An 18596-nucleotide genomic window follows, 5' to 3' on the forward strand; every position below is an offset into this window, starting at 1 on the left:
CGGTAACCTTCCTGCATTGTAGCTGGGGAAGCTCATAGGCAACTCTTTCAAGAAGGTCGCTGTGGACAGAACTGGAGAGGCCGCAGAGTGCTTACTGCAAAGTGACAAAGGATGACAGACTTGAGTAGGCAAGGGAAGGCTTGCCGGGCACAGCTGAGCACAGTGCCTGGGCTGGTAGCCATGGATGTTGGAGAGGCTGCCTCTGCTCCCTGGTTTGGTTTTTCCATAGCAGGCTTCGGCCAGTCTGCCCAATGTGGAGAAGCAGGAGAGTACATTTACCCCACCTTTGGGGTTTTCCTAGGTGTTGGAAACAGAGAACACACAGGATCCTCTTACGCTTTCTTGAAAACCTGACAGAAGTGATCATTTGTTTGTAAGTTTAAATCCATTCAATTTAGACTAAAGGAAGACAGAGTTTTCTTTTCTTTTTTAAGATTTATTTATTTGAAAGACAGTTACAGAGAGGCAGAGGCAGAGAGAGAGAGGGGTCTTCCATCTGGTTTACTCCCCAGATGGCCGCAATGGCCAGAGCTGTGCCAATCCAAAGCCAGGAGCCAGGAACTTCTTCCAGGTCTCTACATGGGTGCAGAGGCCCAAGGACTTGGGCCATCTTATACTGCTTTCCCAGGCCAAAGCAGAGAGCTGGATTGGAGGTGAGCAGCTGGGACTCAAACCAGTGCCCATATGGGATGCTGGCACTGCAGGCAGTGGCTTTACCCACTATGCCACAGTGCCGGCCCCTAGAGATGTTTTATTACAAACATAAAAAGGGGTATCTCATGGATCCTGGTCAAAAAGTACAGCAGGACCTCAGAGGGACTGGAACTACAAGTCTAGAAGGCACCAGGAACCAAAGCTGCTATTGTTCATTTCTTTTCCTGGGCTACTTGGTCTTGTATCTCTAGATAGACTTGTTTGACTTTTTTCTCTGCAGACAAGCTCCCTGTGGGTCAGCCTCCAGGTTTACATGGCCAATGCGTTTAAGCACTGATTGAGTCCCTAGTAAGCATCCGAGAGGCTCCATTCCAAATTGCCAGAATGGCGACTCCGACCCAGCTTCAGTTAGGTATCTAATCAGCTATGGCCAGGGGGTGGAGTATTGATTTTTAGCACAATGTGGGTGTGGCATAGAGCCTCCTGAGTGACAGGGAAGAGCAGTTTGCCTGGCTGCACAGGAGCCTCCCAGTGTCTGCTGCATCCAGATATCTGCTTTGCTTCATTATCGTTATCAGACATTTCTCTGTTGCAGTGTTCGGTGTCAGAGGCAGATTTCCTGGACTTATACTGTATATTCATTTCAGAACATTCTGCCTTCTTTGTTTTTTTCTATATTTTTTTTTATTTTGATTTATTTGAAAGAAAAACAGAGAGGGATCTTCCAGCGACTAGTTCATTTCCCAAATGCTCACAGTAGCTAGGCCTGGGTCAAGTCAAAGCCAGGAGCCTGGAACTTCATTCAAGTCTTCCATGTAGGTTGCAGGGACCCAAATACTTGAGTCATCGTCTGGTGCCTCACAGGGTGTGCAGTAGCAGGAAGCTGGAGTCAGAAGCAGAGCGCAGGGGCCGGCGCCGTGGCTCACTTTGTTAATCCTGCGCCTGCGGTGCCAGCATCCCATATGGGCGCCGGGTTCTAGTCTCTAGTCCCAGTTGCTCCTCTTCCAGTCCAGCTCTCTGCTGTGGCCCGGGAGGGCAGTGGAGGATGGCCCAGGTTCTTGGGCCCTGCACCCGCATGGGAGACCAGGAGGAAGCACCTGGCTCCTGCCTTCGGATTGGCTCAGTGCCAGCCGCGGTGGCCATTTGGGGAGTGAACCAACGGAAGGAAGACCTTTCTCTCTCTCTCTCTCTCACTGTCTGTAAACTCTACCTGTCAAATAAACAAAAAAAGAAGCAGAGCTCAGACTTGAACCCACGCAGTCCGATATGGGATGCAGGGGTCCCAGTCTGCATCTTAACTGCTACACGGAATACCTGCCCCCTAGTTCTGCCTTTTTGGAATGACATTTCACCAGCATTAGCATTGTGTTGTTCCATTAACTATGACGCAAGCATGCCTACGACATACTAGATTGTGAACCAAACTTACCTGCCCTGAGATGGTCAGCACTTAGTAACTACCATATTGCTATTTTATGCTGTGGGGAGTTTAAACACTTTAATGGTGACCTGCCTCCCCCCTCTCTCTGTTTCTCTCTCTCTCTCTTTTCAAACACTTTAATGGTGACCTGACCTCTCTCTCTGACACACACACACACACACACACACTCACACATACACATGTGCTCGCACACACAGAAGGAATTGATTCCAAATCAATTAAAAAATTAAGTTGTACCATTCATCTTTTGAAATCCCACCTGTCCATCAAGACCTGATTTAAATCTTACCTGTTCCATAAATTCTTACTTGTTTTTACCTCTGCCAGCAGAAAATCATTTCTCCCCCTGTGTTTTTGTGGCTCGTTTTGTTTAAACCTCTATATTTATTACTCTCTTGCTGTTAAAGGCAGCACAGGTTTATAAAGGCAGTGAGATGAAAGAGCTCACAGCTGTGTCACTTCTTAACAGTCCAATCCTGCATCCATCCATACACAGTGCCTTTGAGTCTCTGTCTCTCATCTGTGAAAGTTGATGACCGTGCCTGCGTTTCATGGCATCTGTTAGAAGCCTGTAAGTGGATGCTAAACAGTTTGCATGTTAGGAAATCAATGCAGATATGATTATTTAAGGAAATAGTTTAAGGGTTTGAAAGACCCGATTTTCTAAACTCCTACCTGCCTTTGCTAATTCATTATTTATCGGTGGCCAAATTTCCTGCTTGTCCTGAGCATGTTCTTTTGCTGCTGTAACAAATAGTCATAAACATCATGGCTTAAAACAGGATCAATTACTAATTCACAGTTCCATTCATCAGAGTTGCACTAGGCTTGTTTAGTTTCTCTGCATTGGGTCTCATATACCAAAAAGGAGATATTGGCTGGCATGGGCTGTTATCTGCAGTCCCCGGGAGAGAATCTGCTTAGAAGCTTGTTTGTGTTGTTGGCAGAATTCAGTTCCTTGCAACTGTAGGGTTGAGGTCACCATGTCCTGCTGGCTGTCAGCCAGGAGACTCTCAACTCCTCAAAGCCACCTGCATTTTTTGTTACAGTTGCCCCTCTCTATTTTCTGTGAGGGGGTCTTCAAAAAGTTCATGGAGGTGCTGGAGTTGTGGCATAGCAGGTAAAGCTGCAGCCTGCAAAGTCAACAACCCATATGCATGCACTGGTTCAAGTTCTGGCTGCTCCACTTCCAATCCAGCCCTCTGCTAATGCACCTAGAAAAGCAGCAGAGGATGGCCCAAATGGATGGGTTCCCTCCACCCATGTGGGAGACCCAGAAGAAACTCCTTGCTTCAAACTTCAATCTGGCCTAGTCCTGGCTGTTGCAGCCATTTGGGGAGTGAACTCGTGGGTGGAAGATATCTCTCTCTTTCCCTATCTGTGTAACTCTGCCTTTCAAATAAACTTTTTTTAAAAAAAGTTCATGGGAATTGTATTATGAAAGAAAGATATATGAACTTCAAAATTTTTGCATCAAAATAAGCTATTAATTCCATTTTCCACTGACTTTTTGAAGTACCCTTGTGTTCATTCATTCATTCAAATAAAATGCATATGTATTTTTTGCATGTATCATGTTTTTAAATACATTTCCATGTAGAATGACTAAATCCAACTAATTAACATATCAATTACCTCACCTTTTTTTTGGTAAGAGCACTTAAAATCAACTCTCAGCAACTTTCCAGGATAAAAATACATTTAAGTATATTCACCATGTTGTACAATCTTAAAAATATAGAATGTTTTATAAATTTGCTAGTCATTCTTGCACAGGCCCATGCTATTCTCTCTATGGTTCCACTGTTATAATACAGTAGCCATCCTCCCCCAACCTCTCTTCTGTCTGCATTTTCAGTTACTCATGATCAGTTACAGTGTGAAAACATGAATATTTGTCTTGGCTATTTCAAGAGACAGCCCACATTCATATAACCCTTAGTACAGTATATTGTTTTACTTGTTTTATTTTATTGTTGTTGTTAAGCGTTTACTATACCTGATTTATAAATTAAACCTTATCATAGGTACATATGTGTCGGAGAAAATATACTATATGTATGGCTCAGTGTGTTTAAGAGTTCACTCCTCTACTGATTCTTGGAACACATTCCCCACAGATCAAAAGGTACCATTGTAAGTGCTCCAAAAGGAACATACTCCATCCATTTCCAAGCAAGCAATATCCCATCCAGTCCTAGTCACTTGAATCTCTGTGACTTTCCCTTCTGCTTCAATTCTTGTGCCCCAGCTGGAGAATGTTTTTTGCCTTTATGGGATCAGGTGATTAAAATGGGTCTACCTGCCTGGACAATGCAGACTAGTCTCTAATTTTAAGGTCACTTTAATCATTCTTAAGTAAGTTTACTTATATCTTCCAATGCCCTTTTGTATATAAAATAACATTCACAAGTTAAGAGATTAAAGCATTACTATAGTTTGAATGTGATTTGTCTCCACTTTCTCCATCTCAAGCAGGAGTTTAATTCCCAAAGTCTTTTGTCAATGGATTAAGGAGGTAGAAACCTAATCTGACTATGGGCTATGGTGTTTAGGTGGGAGCCTTTGGAAACTGGTGTGATTAGATTAGGGCATGAGGATGGGTGCCCATGATTGAATCCTGGTAGCATTAAGAGGAGGGTAAAAGAGACCCCATGGATACAGACAGACGTGCCTGCTTCCTGACTCCTACCACGTAATGCTGTGCGTTACCTTAAGACTATCAGCATGAAGGCCAGCATCAGATGAGGCCCCCAGGCACTGACCTCTAGAACCATGAGCCAGAATAAACCACTTTTCTTCATAAAGTTAGCCTGCCTCAGGTATTTCATGCAGTGATGAAAAATAACTAATACAAGCATAGACATTGGGTGTTGGAGGCCATTTGTTCCGCTTATCACTTGTGAATATGATGTGCATATAGAGTGTGGAACCCGAGCACAGTCCCTTACATACATAGAGATACTCAGCAGTCACTAGTGACTCATGTGCCTGTTGTTATGACTCATGCTCAGCAAACAAAAGATGTTACCCAAGAGGTGTTTTGAATCTCAAGTTACTGGTAGGAGTAAACCAAATCAAAAGTAAGTAGGTATACAGTAGTTCCTTTGTATAACCAGCTGTTACTATATGTAGTTACACAGGGAAGGAAAATGAAGATGATGTATTGATGTGTAAGGAGTATTAAAAAATAGGAAGAAATTGTATTCTTTCCTAAGCTTTTGTTGAAGCCTTACTAATTACCATTGATAGAGTATTTTATTTTAATCCCATTATTGTTTCTGTTTTACAAATGAGTATCCAGCGTGCAACAGATATATTTAGGATATTCAATGTTACAAGACTACTAAAATTCTTGAATGAGGGGCAGGCATTCCTTGTAGAGATTAAGTTGCTGCTTGGGATGTCTGCATTCCATTGTCAGAGTGCCTGGTTTGATTGCTACCTCTTCTGTTCCTGATTCAGTTTCCTGCTAATAGGCACCTTGGGAAGCAGCAGCTCAAGAACTTGGGTCTCTGCTACCCACATAGGAGACCTGAATTAAAGCCCAGGTTCCTGACTTCAGCCTGGCTCAGCACTGGCTGTAATGAACATTTTGGGGAGAGAACAAGGAGATGGAAGATCTTTCTTAATCTCTTTCTCTCTCTCTTTCTCTACTTATCAAAAAATAAGTAAAAATAAATAAAAATTGAAAATCTTGAATGAAAAAATCTTGATTTGTGGTTATTCTTCCTGTATTTTAGCAGGTGTAGTGTAGAAATCAGGAGTACAAACTCTGGAGCCAGACTCTGCATTGATTCCTCTCTCTGCCACTTGTATGGCCAGTGACCCTCAGCAAGTTGCTTAAACTCCCAAGTATCTTGGTTTCCTCATCTGTGAAATGGAGCCTAAAACAGGCCCTGCGTGATGGAGTTTTTATTCAGGATTGAATTGCAAGTGGTGTTATGTGTAAAATGCTTAGAATCTTGACTGATGCATAATGCTGTGTAAGTATTGGGATTGTTATCCTAACTGAACAGTTTGCTTTAATGCTTGGCCCTCAGAGCTGCTTTGTCTCCTGGGGTACACTTGACAATATCTGGGGACAGTAGCTGTCGCACCCAGGGGTGGGCTGCAGGCACTGAGTGTTTGGAGAATAGCGATGCTGCTGAGCATCCTGGAAAGCACAGGGCTGCCCCAACCCGACAGAAAGAATGGCCTACGCTAGTGTCCATGGCACGAGGGTTTCATCACTCTGTTTAAAAGGCTTCAGTAACAACTTCAGTTGCAAATAGCTTCTTCATGTGTCCTAACTGAGTTTTCACAGTGAGGATATTCATACCTGAGACCCCTGGGCCTGTGAAGTCTACAATTAAATGAAAAGTAGAAAATAAAAAATAATAAAAAATTTTTTTCTAGTGGTTAAAAAAATGTACTCCATATCTACTTTATTATTAAATGTAACATATGGCCAGCGCCGTGGCTCACTTGGCTAATCCTCCGCCTGCAGCGCCAGTACCGTGGGTTCTAGTCCCGGTTGGGGCGCCAGGTTCAAGTCCCGGTTGCTCCTCTTCCAGTCCAGCTCTCTGCTGTGGCCCGGGAGGGCAGTGGAGGATGACCCAAGTGCTTGAGTCCCTGCACCCGCATGGGAGACCAGGAGGAAGTATGGAGCTCCTGGCTTTGGATCGGCGCTGTGCCAGCCATTAGGGCCATTAGGGAAGTGAACCAATGGAAGGAAGACCTCTCTCTGTCTCTCTCTCACTGTCTATAACTCTCTGTCTCTCTTTCTGTCTAACTCTGCCTGGCAAAAAAAAAAAAGTAACACAAATATCACCGGAAAACAGTGTGCTTATCCTATGCAGTACACATTTAGGGGTAGGAAAAATCCTGTTCCTGTGGAAAGTTGAGTGAAATTTCTGATTTTCTTGATTTCCTAATTTTCCATTGAGCTTTGTTTTGAAGATCGTAAGAAAATAAATTACCTGAACTTGAAAACTTGCTATTACTATGTGTGTTGGGATACTGTAATGGTATAGACAGTCCTGTACTATAGTCTATGATTAGCAAGGCCCAAAACATTTTTGCCAGTTTCATTTTTATTTCTCAGTATTATGTAAAGCATTTGCATTTCCTGTATTCACTTTCTCCCATCCCATGAGCATATCTAAAAGTGTTAAGTGTTCTGTGCTGTATTCCTTAACTACTTTTTCCACCATCACTTGCTCCTGTCACTTCTCCCTCAGTTTTACCTACTTGAGTCTCTCTCACTACCTGAGATCCCATTCATCCATTCTTGTGTTCACACAATTTGTCCTTTTGGTAACTGGACAGTTAGTCACCAGCACCTGCGTTACCACAGAGTGCAGCGAGCTGGTGAGCCCACCGTTCCTGGAGGGTAGGAAAGAACTGGGCACATTCCAATGCTTCCCACTCTGTTGTCTATTTAGAGAAATTGAGAACCACAAGAGAAAAACACAAAGGTAATTTGCAGTTGTACATCACTATGGATTGAACAGCTATGCCTGGCATGAATTAGCTACTCAAAATACTTGATTACATGATACAGTTGCTGTGTATTGGTGATGCAAATAAGATTGTGGTCATATTATAATGGCAATACATTTGTCTTGTGGCATTTAGCAAATTATTGACTTACAAATGTTAGCAAAAGGAGCATGTTGTAGCAAGGGTGATACCTACTCAATCCTTTTTGGGTCATTATGTTACAACTTTGAATCTATGGGCATAAAGGAAGCACCCTGACATCTCATTGAAAGGGAAGAAACAAAACATGTTGCACTCAAATCTATATGCCACATTTTCAAATCAGAGCTACTGCAAGTGTGGAAAAAAGCAGTTTACAACAGAATTGCTATTTTGTGATGTGATTTTTGTGTTAATCTTGACGAGTTTATTTTGGTGACACCCTCTAAAGTGGTGAAACAGTGATGACTGCTTCTTCACAGACTCTGTAATTCAGAGGGATCCGCTTTAAATGTAATTGGCATCTTTCGAGGGTTTGTTTCCTGCAATCTCAAGATACTAGAACCCTCCTATGTCAGTAGCCATCTTGCTGCAGACTTGGCTGTGTTTTGGAGCGGCATGCTGCACATCGAGCTTACTGCAGCTGAAAATGAGTCCCGACCTTCTTTCCATTGTGAAATGACTGCTACCCACAGCTTGTTCTGCCACTTTGTAATTCTGAACCTCATGCCGAAGACATTTTAGAAAAACTAATAGCTTTATCCATAAAATACGGGGAGTTGATGAAATTTCTCCATCAAAAATTAATTGATCTGAGGAAGGGGAACATTACCTAATTTCAGTAAAAATAATGGCATTTTATTGGATAGTCTGGGCCTGGGCTAATGGGCCCAAAGACTAGAGGTCATACTCAGAACATATTTCCTTTTACAAGAGATGTTTGGTACCAGTAGTCCTTGGAGTAGAATTGAGATGTGAGTCTGGATTTCAGAGACTACCAGCGAGGGATATCATAATAGTCATGGATGTAAGATGAGTAGATCCTAGTACCTGGGGATTCAAATCAGGGAGAGGAAAAAACAAAACAAAACAAAAAACTCAAAGTGGAACCAGAATTAGAGCACTAGGTGTCACTGAAAAGATTAGACTTACAGCTGTGCACTAGTGAGTCCCTTATGGACAAAAATTGAATGCAGGATAGACCTTGTAGCTGCAGGTGCTTAGAGGATGTTTGTGGAAGCAACAAATGGTTCAACCTGTCACCAAGGAACAGGGAATGGGATTTGGTCTGGAGAGTCCTGCACCCTGACAGGTTCTTCCCTGCTGCCCAATTGAATCTCTTCAAGAACTTGCTTTCTGCCTGGCTGACACAGGTGTGACAGCACATGGTGCAGTAGCCAGTACCTGCAGTATAGGAGCGTTTCCCTGAAATGTCTTCACCATTGCCCAGTGCAGACGCTGTAGGCCATGTGTTGGATCCATTACATTTTGGGACCTCACTTCCTTGTTGGAAACTACAGGTGAGTAGTTAGTTGCTGGGGTGAGGGTGGAGGCTGCTTACCAAGAGGGAACCAAAGAAGGAGGCAGGATGGATATCTCCCAGGTAAATTCTGATAGAGCATCCTGATAGAAGGCAAAATACTCTCCTGGTTTGATGGAGCATTTTAAACAAGGATATTTTAAATCAAGTTAGAAAGTCCTAAGCCAAGGACAGTTTTGATATTCAGTACTGGGAAGGTATTTTCTGTCAACAGCAGAAGGTCATACTTTTCCATTTGGAACAACAATCTTGTTTTCAGAAATGAAGGATATGGAATTCTAATGTTGTTCAAACAATGAAAAGAAAATGCATAGTATTAAGAGAGTTAGTTTATATGGAAATTGATAGTGGAATATTACAAATATACAGTTCCATTTTAAATAACATTTGGTGTAGTTATAATGAAACTCGGGGGAAGCTTTATATACATGTTTTAGGGTGAAAACTTTACACTTGAGAAAAAAGGAATTGTAGCTTCGTTATGATCATCTGTAAAAGTAGATACAATTACATTTCAAATAGTATTATTTTGCTAACCTTAGGTACAGTACTTAGTAAAAATGTTAATTTTAAAAATATTTTTAACCAAAGCTCTTTTCAAAAGCCAAAGCTGTTTAGTATAGTTAACAAAATGAGATGCAGTTATCTGGGTGAATCAGTTTTTACTAGCATTGTGAGCAAATTATTGGAGATGCTTTAATTAATACTTGAGGCTTTTATCCAAAAATGGTATGTCATCTTCTTTGATAGCAGTATTTACTTGAATAGTTTATTCCAGATAAAGCAAATATTTTACTTTTTCAAACATGTAGTCCTCAGAGTAGAATTGAGATCTGAGTCTGAATTTCAGAGACTCAGCGAGGGATACCAGGATAGTCGTGGGTGTAGGGGGGGAAACTACTTGAAGTATTCCATGATGTTGCTGTTTTCTAAGTAAATCCTGGAACTCGAATATTTACCTCTTATGCTTTTTAATCATTTGTGCCCTCCAACTTTACACATCATACAAAGCTTGATCAGAGGGCCTGCCTACAATTTCTAGTAAATCCTATTGATTATAATACAACTGTCGCCTGTCCAACTTTGAAAATAGTTAAAGTGGGGCCAGCGCTGTGGCAGCGCCGGCATCCCATATGGGTACCGGTCCGTGTCCCGGCTGCTCCATTTCCAATCCCGCTCTCTGCTATGGCCAGGGAAAGCAGTGGAGGATGGCCTAAGTCCTTGGGCTCCTGCACCCTCATGGGAGACTGGCAAGAAGCTCCTGGCTCCTGGCTTCAGATCGGCGTGGCTCTGGCTGTTGTGGCCAGTTGGGAGCGAACAAGCGGATCGAAGACCTCTCTCTCTCTCTGCCTCTCCTCTCTTTGTGTAACTCTTTCAGATAAATAAATAAATCTTTAAAAAAAATAGTTGAAGCTATCAAACAATATAATGAAAAGACATATTGCAGGGAAAAAAGCTTCATATTTTCCCAAGTTGGGGGGGTGGTATGGAGTTCAATTTTGAACAAATCACTCAAGTTTCATAAAAACAACCAAAAGATAGCTCTTAAATGTTAAAAACCTTAGTGGCTGTAGCCTATCTGTTAATAGTGAAATAACCTTTGAACTTTAAACAAAACCAGCTGACTCCTGCGAGGGTCTAGGTCCCAGCAGTTCCCCTGGCTTTTCACTCATGGATGGCAGCATGTCTGCACTGTGACAGCACGCCTCTGTGCGGCACACTTTGGTGCAAGGCAGAGGGCCAGGGAAAACATGGCCACCCACAGACCTTGGCATGTGTCTGTTGGTCACTTCTTGCTGTGCAGAGGCTGAGACAGCACACATTTGACTTTTATAGCTTCTATTCTGGGAAAAGCAAAGGGAAAAATAGATTTTTGGTGTGGGGCAAATCAATCTATAGTGTCTGGAATAGGTAGGATATTTTTCCATTTTTATTATTGTTTTTCGGCTTTGACTAGTCTTTTGAATAGTAAAATAATTTGATCTCTGCTGACAAACTTGACATTTTTTTCCTTCCTAAATTTATGGAGATCTTTGGCCGATTTTTCAGCCATAAAATCACTGTACAAAATTGGAAGTCGTTGTACTCAAAGCTAATACAAAGTAATGCAGTCTATTTTAACAGGTCGCTGAATCTGGCATATATTTAATGCTGGGCACTTGCCATCCTGCAGCCATAGAATGAATGATGATTATCTTTTTTACCATTTGAAAAAAAGTCAAGCTTTATCGAATTTTAAAGCTCTACTAGAATGGCTAGAGTAATGTATTTTCAGGTACAGGATATACCTGCTGTCATTTCTAGAATGTTTCAGATGATCATCAATCCATAAACAATCTGTTTTATAGTATGATAATGATACATACATATGGATATTAATGTTGCCTTAAATATAGTAATATATCTTATACAGTTCAAATAATTCTGTTATTTCCAGTAATAGTTTATTTTTTTAAGATTGATTGATTGATTGATTGATTTTGAAAGACAGAGTTACAGAGAGGCAAAAGCAGAGAGAGAGGTCTTCCATGCGATGCTTCACTCCCCAGATGACTACAATGGCCAGAGCTATGCCATTCCAAAGCCAGGAACCAAGAGCTTCCTCCGGTTTCCCATGCGGGTGTAGGGACCCAAGGACTTGGGCCATCTTCTGCTGCTTTTCCAGGACACAGCAGAAAGCTGGATCAGAAGTGGAGTAGCCGGAATTCGAACCAGTGCCCAAATGGGATGCTGGCACTGCAGGCGGTGGCTTTACCTATTACACCAAAATGCTGGCCCCCAGTAATAGTTTTAGTAACATAGTAGAAGACTAATTGAAACTATAACAGAGGAGGCTTTTGAAAATAATCAGTATCTCTGATGTTGCCAATTTAGAATAATTTTTAGACTGCTACTGACATTTAAACTAGTATATTGATTAATATGTATTTTTTCACTAGCCACAAAATTAAATTATTAGGGTATTCTACTGGTGATGACCATGTCATCTGCAGTGAAACCAAAAATAAAGATTATGAGCTAACTACGTAATATACTCAAAGATGAACACATATCTTTGAAATAAAGGAATTTTAGTGGTTAAAGTTGCCATAAAGCACAGTTTTTTCCTAACACTAATAACTTTTTCCCACAGCATGCCAGAAGCAAGAGAGATTGTTGTTTTCAGCCCTTATTGTACCAGGGTATTTAATGTTTCTCCCTGTGTCTGTACACTTTTCAGAAGAAAGATTGGAAGCTGGTTTTACATGTCATATTTCTGAAAGCTTCACCTTAAAAGTTAAATTTTCTCAGAATAATTAAATAGGAGATGGAAATTCTAGCAGATGCATACTAACAGCACATTAGTAGCAGTTTATTTAGAAGTCTATTTGGCAGGCAAGTTTCTCTCAGATTTCTTGGGTCATGTGTTCGACTCAGGACAATGTACAAGACAATATATCTTAGGTTTCAGAGTTGGCCTGGATTCAGAGCCAGCCACCACTTGTCACAGGTCTGACCTTAGAAAATGTACTTAACATTTTGATTTGCTCATCTGTGCAGTGTGACTCTCAATGGCGAGATGACTTTGTTGCTTTGAGGGACTGAGAAAATATGCAAATACTTTACATACTTTCCAACATAGAACTGTTAATAAATATTGGCTATTTCTATTATAAAGATAAAAAAAGTACCTTTTTGGAACATGCCATTTATGGACTTTCTTAAAAAAGGATTTTTATTTATTTGTTTGAGAGGTAGAGTTACAGAGAGAGGGCAAGACAAAGAGAAAGATCTTCCATCCACTAGTTTACTCCCCAGATGGCTGCAATGGCTGGAGCTGTGCATATCTGAAGCCAGGAGCCAGGAGCTTCTTCCAGGTCTCCCACGTGGGGGTAGGGGCCATCTTCTACTGCTTTCCCAGGCCATAACAGAGAGCTGGATTGGAAGAGGAGCAGCTGGGACATGAACCGGCACCCATATAGGATGCCGGCATAGCAGGCAGAGGCTTAGCTGACTACATCACACATCAGCCCCCAATTATGGACTTTAAGTCTTATGAAATGACTAGTTGCTACTCAAATATTATACTTAGGAACCAACATTTTTGGTAGTAAAACACAAATATTACATTTCATAAGCAATTTTTGAAATATCTCTTTTTACTCATTTTTATTGCTATGCCCAGATAATAATTTTAAAAATTTATTTGCAATATACAAAAGTATTGCTTGCAGAGTCTCATAAGATGATTATGAACTCTAGGATGACAATGGATGTTCCACTTATTAATAATGGATTATTTTGAGTAATCATTTTTTCCTGTAATATGTAAAATCTTATACCTAGTCTATTTAATTTAAAGTTTATCCTTCATAACACTTCAGTTAAAAGAGTAGTAATTTCAGGTTTTAATTTGTAAAAAGAAACACTTTGGTTGGTATTGCGGCACGGCAGATTATCTCTCTGCTTGGAGCGCTTGTATCCCATATCGAAGTGCCTGCAATCAAGTCCCATTTCCAGTCCAGCTTTCTGCTCATGCACATCCTGGGAAGTAGCAGATGCTGGATCAGATACTGAGGTCTCTGCCATCCAGGGGAGACCCAGATGGAGCTCCTGGCTTCCATCTGGCCCAGTCGTGGCTGTTTCTCCATTTGGAAAGTGAACCAAAGGATGGAAGATGGTACTCTATCTGTCTATCTCCCTCTATTGCTCTACCTTTTGAATAAATAAAAATAAATCCAATAAATTTAAACAACAAAAAAACCATACTGTGCCCTACAGTCACAGGTCTATTGATAATAGTGTTATTCATAATTGCTAAAACTTGGAAATAACCAAGATGTCCTTCAGTAGGTAAATGAATAAGCCATGCCAAATCCAGACAATGAAATATTATTAAGTACTAAGAAATGAACCATCAAGCCATGAAAAGACTGGAAGGAAACTTAAATGCACATTTCTGTGTGAAATAAGCCATTCTGAAAAGGCCACATGCTGTGTGATACTGACTGCACTTATGTGGTAATCTGTGCAGGGTCACACTGTGGAGACAGTAATCAGATCGAGATTGAAGAGAGACAGGGATGAACAGGCACAGCAGAGGATTTTTGGAGCAGTTAAAAAATATGTGCTCTGTGTATGTATAGTGGTGGATTTGTGTCATTGTACATTTGTCAAAACCTGTAAAATATACCACTCTGAGAGTGACCTTTGGTGCAGGCGGGGACTTTAGGTGATAATGATACGTCAATATAGGTTTATCAGTTTGGTGTATGATGTTGATGGTGGAGAGGTTGTACATTTGTGGGTAATACATGGGAACTCTGTACTTTCTTCCCAGTGTTGCTGTAAATCTAAAACTACTCTAAAAAAATCTGTTTTAGGACACGCACACACACTACAGACTTACATGCTTATACCCTGCAAGTTTACTCTTGAATAACTAAAGAACAGAGCTTGACTGCTAAGGTTGATCTGCTTGACAGTTTAAAAAGTGAAATACCTCTAACTTTTGCTCATTTTTATATAATTCAAGCTAATTCTAATTCATTGATTATTAAAGATGTTTTCATAATTAGTGACTTTACTAGTTATAAGTCATTAATCCTAATAACTTCCTAGGTTTGCACAGCTAAAAAAAAATCTAAAAAACAGTTTAGTTGTTTTGAACATGACAAATCCATAAACAAATTCCTTACAGGATACTTCAATTAAAAAAATTATTGTGTCTCTACTAGAAAAAGAGAAATGTAGTGAAAATTTGAAGCTGTAGGATGCATACATGAGTTAAAAGAATGATTTTTTAAAAATTACAAATATTAAAACTCTTTTGAGATAACAAACTATATGAAAATGGTATTAGTTAAAAAATCATGTTTTAGATCTCCTTGTAATATGAAGGGAGCATCATGATATTCCATCAAAGGATACTATTTCCTCTTGATTGCAAAAAAATAAAAACCTGTAGTAGTTAATATGTCCCAGGTCTTGGCTTGGATACCAGGTAGGCGAGATCAGCTAACATCACAGTCCTTCAAGGAACCACTTGCTGGTTACACATTGATCCCAGAGGTCTTGGCTGGACTAATGTAATTAATGCAATTTTAGTGTTAATTAAAAGCCAACCAGATAAACGGACCAAAAGCTTTTAGGTTAAACCTTTGAACTCAAGTGTCAACTTCTGCATAAAGAGCCTGTTGTCATTTACAGAGAGAGAGAGAGAGAGAGAGAGAGAGAGAGAGAGAGAGAGTTTTGATAAGGAAATAACTGCCAGTGGTAAAGCGTCCCGAAGCGAAATTACTCCATGTAAAGAAAATGTCCTTGGCTGGCGCTGCGGCTCACTAGGCTAATCCTCCGCCTGCGGCGCCGGCACACCGGGTTCTAGTCCCAGTTGGGGCGCCGGATGCTGTCCTGGTTGCTCCTCTTCCAGTCCAGCTCTCTGCTGTGGCCCAGGAAGGCAGTGGAGGATGGCCCAAGTGCTTGGGCCCTGCACCCGCATGGGAGACCAGGAGGAAGCACCTGGCTCCTGCCTTTGGATCGGCCGCAGCGTGCCGGCTGTGGTGGCCATTTGAGGGGTGAACCAAGGGAAAAGAAAGACCTTTCTCTCTGTCTCTCTCTCTCTCACACTAACTCTGCCTGTCAAAAAAAAAAAAAAAAAAAAAAAAAAAAAAAAAAAAAAGAAAGAAAATGTCCTTAGCAATACAGCTGCACTCCAAAGAAATGCTCTAGATACCCACACATAAACACGCCTTTTCTATCCTTTAACTTTTGAGATGCTAAGCTTGTATCTCTTAGAATATTGTAAAGAAATGTAGCTACATATTAGTCAACTAACAATTTTCTCTTTTTGTTTTACTATGTGTTGTTTTTGTTTCTTGCTCCCTGCCCTCTTCCTTTTTGTAGCAGCACAGAAGTGTTGTAAAATAATTTCAGAATTTGGTCACAGAGAAAGAGAGCCATTAAATGTTCATGATCCTTTTTTTCTTTTTTTCTTTTTTTTTTCCAGCTAGAACTAGAAACCCTGGCTTTTTCCTAGGAGAATGAAAAACTTCTTAGAAACAGGACGATCTGCCCTTTACAAGTAGTGATTACTAGAATTCACGTTTTTTTAAGCTGGCTTTATCAGGCATTCTGACTCTTGTTACAAAGAAATTGCTGTTACTAGCCACTCTTTCATTTCACTGGGAAATAAATGCCCAGCAATGCATTAGGTCTCAAGCAATAGCATTAAATAATTACTCTTTCTTATATGTCTCCTTCTGTCTTCCAAAATGTTTATGAAAATTGGCAGATGGGGAATTTAGGACATCTGAACCTAAAGAGAATTTACACACACCTGCATATATCCTCAGTGCTTAAGAGGCAGCTTTGAGTACTAGGTCACAAATGAATTGCACACACATCAGTGAGGAACAAGAAGAGGTAGAGTTGTGGAGAATCAGGAGAGAAAAACTGGTCAACATGAGCTGCACTGGTAGTGGGCTGATCCTTGGAGAATGGTGTCAGTGTAGCCAACAGCTGTAGGAAGGGAAGGGACACGTGGTTTTCCATTACTCTAGGCCACCCAGGTCAGCATAGAGCAGAGCAGTTGTGTGTGCCCAAGGTGCATACTGGGCCAGGTGGAGAACATTTGGGTGTAGATCTGCAGGAGAACTGAGGTGGAGGAGAAGGAAGCTTGTGAGAGCTGAAGTCTGCAAGAAGAGGCATTGCTGTGGTTTCCCTTGTCAGCTCACAAGCCCAGTCTGGCACATATTATTTTAAAATAAAATAATAATAAAAAATAATAAAATAAAAAAAAATCTTTAATTTACTCATTTCCACTTGATTTTAACAGCAAAGAGACATAGAAGGAGTTTCTATATACTGGCTCAGTCCCCAAATACCTACAACAGCCAAGGCTGGGCCAGGATAAAGCCAAGAATCCAGGTCTCCCGCAGGTGTGGCAGGAAAACATGTACTTGAGCCATCATCTGCAGTCTCCCAGGGTTGCATTGGCAGAAAGTTGGATCAAGGCAGAGCAGGAACTTGAATCCAGGCCTCTGTTATGCGATGCAGGTGTTCCAGACAGTATCCTACTGCGTTCAAGGCCATTGCCAGTGTTCATGTTATTTTGGTGCAGTGTCTGACCATAGTTCATCAGACTCCAGAGAGAGCTGCACTCTGTGCGTAGAGCAGCAGGAAAACTCAGAGGTTGCAGCTATTTGTCTTGAGGTTTGAAAGTAGCAAAAAAGTTAAGGTTGGGGCTGGTGCTGTGGTGTAGCAGGTAAAGCTGCCACCTGCAGTGCCAGCATCCCATATGGGCACCTGTTCGAGTCTCGGCTGCCTCACTTCTGATCCAGCTCTCTGCTGTGGCCTGGGAAAGCAGTGGAAGATGGCCCAAGTCCTTGGCCCCTTCATCCGCGTGGGAGACCTGGAGGAAGCTCCTGGCTCCTGGCTTTGGAGCGACACAGCTCTGGCTGTTGTGGCCATTTGGGGAGAGAACCAGCAAATGGAAGTCCTCTCTCTCTGCCTCTCCTCTCTGTGTAACTCTGGCTTTCAAGTAAAATAAATAAATCTTAAAAAAAAAAAAAGTTAGGGTTGTTTTCAGTGGTCTGCTGGAGAGAATCAGAAATGGGAGTTCTCAGCCTTGTTTTGCCTCTCTGCTAAACTGGGTCTCAGCTTTCTCCTCTATAAAATGGGAACAGTGACATCCCAGAGGGGTGTTGTGAAAATTTGTACGAAGTTCCCCTCACAAGCACAGTAGGAGTCTAACAAATCAATTCACTTCTTCCTTTTCAGCCTTCAGCTTTACAACCCACACTGATGCCAGCCTCCTACAGTTTCATTTGTAGGACATGGAATTAGAATTCTTAATGTTTTCTAAAATGTGACACTGCTACTCATCCAGTGAAAAGAAAATGGAGGATTTCATGCAGAAGCTTTATGTATCTCAGGTATTAAGGACTTTGCTAGTTTGTGACAAAGAGACAGCACCTCCAGCGGGGCCTGAGCCGACCAGGGCACCGGCACTGAAGGGCAGCCTCCACCGAAGTGGGCCAGTTGCTGCTTGCTGAGCAGTGGGAACAGACCCATAGCAGAGTGGCTAGTCCTAGACACGTGCCTGCAAACTGGAGCCTGCAGTGCTAACTGCTGGGCTGAGGCTCACTCTGGCTCACAGACGTTTTTTCCTTTAGCTAGCGTTTTATTTTTTCTTAAAATTTTATTTATTTTATTTGAGAGGTAGAGTTACAGACAGTGAGAGGAGAGACAGAAAGGTCTTCCTTCCATTGGTTCACTCCCCAAATGGCTGCAATCTGAAACAAGGAGCCAGGTACTTCTTCCAGGTCTCCCATATGGGTGCAGGGTCCCAAAGACTTGGGCCATCTTCTATTGATTTCCCTGGCCTTATAGAGAGCTGGATTGGAAGTAGAGCAGCTGGGACTAGAACCGGCACCCACATTGGATGCCAGTGCTGCAGGTGGAGGATTAACTTGTGCCAAGGTGCCAGCCCCAGCATTATATTTTTTCTAAATGACTTTA

The 18596-nt window shown here is 41.6% G+C and overlaps 1 protein-coding gene and 1 pseudogene across 3 annotated transcripts in view; one reads left to right on the top strand and one right to left on the bottom strand.

Moving 5' to 3' along the window:
• Window positions 1-18596, top strand: part of MAN1A1 (mannosidase alpha class 1A member 1) — a 218455-nt gene that overhangs the window by 19747 nt on the left and 180112 nt on the right.
• Window positions 3827-3925, bottom strand: LOC127493335 (U6 spliceosomal RNA; annotated as a pseudogene).

This window comes from Oryctolagus cuniculus, chromosome 5, assembly GCF_964237555.1.
Source record: "Oryctolagus cuniculus chromosome 5, mOryCun1.1, whole genome shotgun sequence".
Lineage (NCBI taxonomy): Eukaryota > Metazoa > Chordata > Mammalia > Lagomorpha > Leporidae > Oryctolagus > Oryctolagus cuniculus.